This window comes from Pseudophryne corroboree, chromosome 12 (genome assembly GCF_028390025.1).
Source record: "Pseudophryne corroboree isolate aPseCor3 chromosome 12, aPseCor3.hap2, whole genome shotgun sequence".
NCBI classification, from domain to species: domain Eukaryota; kingdom Metazoa; phylum Chordata; class Amphibia; order Anura; family Myobatrachidae; genus Pseudophryne; species Pseudophryne corroboree.
This window is the reverse complement of record NC_086455.1, coordinates 20,039,069-20,044,073: the sequence shown is the minus strand read 5'-3', so window position 1 is coordinate 20,044,073 and position 5,005 is coordinate 20,039,069. Positions and strand designations below refer to the sequence as shown.

Here is a 5,005-nt window from a genome sequence, read left to right as displayed (position 1 = left end):
AATATTTATGTGAAGCGAAATCTCCTGATTTGACCACAGTCCTTGGAAATTTCTTCCCTGTGTGACTGCACCCCAGCCCCGAAGGCTGGCATCCGTGGTCTCCAGGACCCAGTCCTGTATTCCGAATCTGCGGCCCTTAGTAGATGAGCCCTCTGCAGCCACCACAGCAGCGACACCCTGGTTCTTGCCGACAGGGTTATCCGCTGTTGCATCTGGAGATGGGACCCGGAACATTTGTCCAACAGGTCCCACTGGAAAGTCCTTGCGTGGAACTTTCCGAATGGAATCTCCTCGTACGAAGCTACCATTTTTCCCAGGACTCGTGTGCATTGATGTACCGACACCTGTCCCGGTTTTAGGATGTCTCTGACTAGAGATGACAACTCCTCGGCTTTTTCCACTGGAAGAAACACTCTTTTTTGGTCTGTGTCCAGAATCATTCCCAGGAACAGAAGACGTGTCGTCGGGACCAGCTGTGACTTTGGAATATTGAGAATCCAGCCGTGCTGTTGTAGCACTTCCCGAGAAAGCGCTACCCCCACTACCAACTGTTCCTTGGACCTCGCCTTTATCAGGAGATCGTCCAAGTACGGGATAATTAAAACTCCCTTCTTGCGAAGGAGTATCATCATTTCGGCCATTACCTTGGTAAAGACCCTCGGTGCCGTGGACAACCCAAACGGCAGCGTCTGGAACTGATAGTGACAGTCCTGTACCACAAATCTGAGGTACTCCTGGTGAGGAGGGTAAATGGGGACATGGAGGTACGCATCCTTGATGTCCAGGGAGACCATGTAATCCCCCTCGTCCAGGCTCGCAATAACCGCCCTGAGCGATTCCATCTTGAACTTGAACCTCTTGATATAAGTGTTCAAGGATTTTAGATTTAAGATGGGTCTCACCGAACCGTCCGGTTTCGGTACCACAAACATTGTGGAATAGTAACCCTTTCCTTGCTGAAGGAGGGGTACTTTGACAATCACTTGCTGTGAATACAGATTTTGAATAGCCACCAACACCGCCTGCCTGGCGGAGGGAGTTGCCGGTAAGGCAGATTTTAGGAAACGGCGGGGGGGAGACGTCTCGAATTCCAGCTTGTACCCCTGAGATATTACTTGAAAAACCCAGGGATCCACTTGTGAGAGATCCCACTGAGCGCTGAAATTCCTGAGCCGGGCCCCCACCGTCCCCGGGTCCGCCCGAGCAGCCCCAGCGTCATGCTGTGGACTTACCGGACGCGGGGGAGGACTTCTGCTCTTGGGAACTAGCTGTGTGTTGCAGCTTTTTTCCTCTACCTTTGCCTCTCGGCAGAAAGGATGAGCCTCTAGCCCTCTTGCTTTTCTGGGGCCGAAAGGACTGTACCTGATAATACGGTGCTTTCTTTTGCTGTGGGGCAGCCTGTGGCAAAAAGGTCGATTTCCCAGCAGTAGCTGTGGACACGAGGTCCGAAAGACCATCCCCAAACAGTTCCACCCCTTTATAGGGCAATACTTCCATGTGCCGCTTAGAGTCGGCATCGCCAGACCATTGCCGAGTCCATAACCCCCTTCTGGCGGCAATGGACATAGCGCTTATTCTTGATGCCAGTCGGCAAATATCCCTCTGTGCATCACGCATGTATAAGACTGCATCTTTTATATGCTCAATCGTCAGCAAAATATTGTCCCTATCCATGGTATCGATATTATCCGACAGGGAATCTGACCACGCAGCAGCAGCACTGCACATCCAAGCTGATGCAATCGCTGGTCGCAATATAATGCCCGTGTGTGTGTAAATAGCTTTTAGAGTAGCTTCCTGCTTTCTATCAGCAGGTTCCTTCAGGGTGGCCGTATCCGGAGACGGTAGTGCCACCTTCTTTGATAAGCGTGTCAGCGCCTTATCTACCCTAGGGGGTGTTTCCCAACGTGACGTATCCTCTAGCGGGAAAGGGTACGCTGCCAATAACCGTTTTGAAATTATCAATTTCTTATCGGGGGAAGTCCACGCTTCCTCACACACCTCATTTAATTCCTCAGATGTAGGAAAAACTACAGGTAGTTTTTTCTCACCAAACATAATACCCTTTTTTGCGGTACCTGGGGTATTATCAGAAATGTGCAAAACATTTTTCATTGCCTCAATCATGTAACGGGTGGACCTATTGGAGGGTACACTAGTCTCATCATCGTCGACACTGGAGTCGGTATCCGTGTCGACGTCTGTATCTGTCACCTGAGGTAGCGGGCGTTTTAAAGCCCCTGATGACATTTGAGACGCTGGAACAGGCACAAGCTGTGCAGCCGGTTGTCCTATGTCGTCAAACCTTTTGTGTAAGGAGTTGACACTTTCACGCAATTCCTTCCATAAGTCCAACCACACAGGTGTCGACCCCGCAGGGGGTGACATCACATTCACAGGCATTTGCTCCGCCTCCACATCATTTTCCTCCTCATACATGTCGACACCGCAGTACCGACACACAGCAGACACACAGGGAATGCTCTTACAGAGGACAGGACCCCACAAAGCCCTTTGGGGAGACAGAGGGAGAGTATGCCAGCACACACCAGAGCGCTATATATCACAGGGATATCACCTATACAAACGTGTTTTCCCCTTATAGCTGCATAATATATTTACACTGCGCCTAATTTGTGCCCCCCCCCCTTTCTTTTTTACCCTTTTCTGTAGTGCAGGACTGCAGGGGATAGCCAGGGAGCTTCCTTCCAGCGGAACTGTGAAGGAAAAATGGCGCCAGTGTGCTGAGGGAGATGGCTCCGCCCCTTTTTCGGCTGGCTTTCTCCCGCTATTGTAAAAGTTCTGGCAGGGGTTAATAAGCACCCATATAGCCCCTGGGGCTATATATGGTGCCAGTTCGCCAGCCAAGGTGTTAATATTGCTGCTCAGGGCGCCCCCCCCCCCCCCAGCGCCCTGCACCCATCAGTGACCGCAGTGTGTGGTGTGCATGAGGAGCAATGGCGCACAGCTGCAGTGCTGTGCGCTACCTTGGAGAAGACAGAAGTCTTCAGCCGCCGATTTTCCGGACCTTCTTGCTTCTGGCTCTGTAAGGGGGACGGCGGAGCGGCTCCGGGAACGGACGACGAGGTTGGGTCCTGTGTTCGATCCCTCTGGAGCTAATGGTGTCCAGTAGCCTAAGAAGCCCAAGCTACCACCACTTAGGTAGGTTCGCTTCTTCTCCCCTTAGTCCCTCGATGCAGTGAGCCTGTTGCCAGCAGGTCTCACTGAAAATAAAAAACCTAACATATACTTTCTTCCTAGTAGCTCAGGAGAGCCCCTAGTGTGCATCCAGCTCGGCCGGGCACAGAAATCTAACTGAGGCTTGGAGGAGGGTCATAGGGGGAGGAGCCAGTGCACACCAGGTAGACCTAAATCTTTCTTTAGAGTGCCCAGTCTCCTGCGGAGCCTTCTATTCCCCATGGTCCTTACGGAGTACCCAGCATCCACTAGGACGTCAGAGAAAACTTGGGTCACTATTATGGGGTGTACTATTAACGGGCTCTATTATGAAGCGTAATAATGCTGCGAAGAGGTTTCTCAAGAATAATTGGGACAAGGGCTCCTATGTTACTCTGGGGCCCCCAAAGTTCTGATTATGCCCCTGCCTACTTTGTCCTAGTTAAAATCCCCGTCTGGCCTTTCTGTTCAGATTCTTGTATTGGGGGTATACCGCACTGGGAAATAATAGCGTATGTAATAGATAATATCTTAACCAAAATGTAATGAATAGAGAGAGAGAACCAATGTTTTCTAATTAATCTTGGATTTGGCGGTGCACCCCGAGTCGGTAATGTAGCATGCAACAGAAAAGGAGACTCTTTTGTGGGCGCACTCTTGTATGTGTATGTATAGACGTCTCAGAAGAAACAATGATATTAAAAATTGTAATTTTATTAGCAAAATCAATAAAATAGTAGTAGGATATATTGTAAAAAAAAAAAGGGAAAATAGAAAAATAGGGGGGTGGGGGAGGGTAGGCGAACACAGAACAAATGTTAACAGTATAAATACTAAATAACAGTTCTGAGCTGCCTGGGTTAAAAAATACAGAATATTCTCAACCGAAAGCCTGAAAAAAAACTATATGAATCCTAAATAGGTATAAAAATCGAATTGTACCTAAATAAGGTGGATGATGTATCAGCTACATCTCTTGTGTATAAGATTGGAGAGAAGAATGGAACAGGCTGAATGAGCAAGGTGAATCTGCTGTCAGTGTTAGACGCTGAGCATAAACATCCAAGGACTTCTACTGAACTGAGTATTCCTCAAGAGTCTCCCACTTGAGTACTAACCCAGCCCAACACTGCTTAGCTTCCAAGACCGGAAGGATTCGGGCGTTGCCAGTGTGGTATGAAAGTAGAAGGAATATTCAATAGCGAGGGCTCGGGAATCACTGATGAGAGTTCACAAATAAGGAGGAAAGAAAGAGTAGATATAGATTGGAGAGGAAAATAGGGGATCTGCTGCCAATGTTAGACAGGGGTAATGGCCCCTGAATCAATGGTGAGAGTCCTGAAAAAAAGAGGAGAGAAGGAAACAATGCAGGTCTAAGGTTGTTTGCTGAAAAGGTTAATAGGCTCACGGTACAATGGACAGTTGTCCTGCAGATAGCTTATTTCAGATATACCTTCAAATTTACATGGTACTTAAAGTACCTATGGTGTTAATGATACCATAGGTACTTAAAGTACCTATGGTGTTAATGATACCAAATGTCAAGAAAAACTGATTGTACGCGAATTATAGGGAAGTGGATAAGATTTAGACCATTTAAAGAGTATCTAATTCATACTAACAGATTGATATCATGTGTCTCCAAAAGTATCATGTGGAGAAATTTGCAAAATAGTAGCGTATTAGTGGCAACAGTTCTAAAATAAGGAGAAAGATAAATGGTTGCTATTATGTCGCAATGATATCAGAGCTGCAGAGATAGATTAAATAACAATAATAGACAATGCTACTATAAATATTCTCTCCAAGTAGATTTGGAAAAAAACAA

At 47.5% G+C, this 5,005-nt stretch overlaps 1 pseudogene; it reads right to left on the bottom strand.

Moving 5' to 3' along the window:
- Positions 1 to 4,246: 4,246 nt before the first annotated feature.
- LOC134981804 (5S ribosomal RNA) lies at positions 4,247 to 4,365 on the bottom strand (annotated as a pseudogene).
- Positions 4,366 to 5,005: the final 640 nt, after the last annotated feature.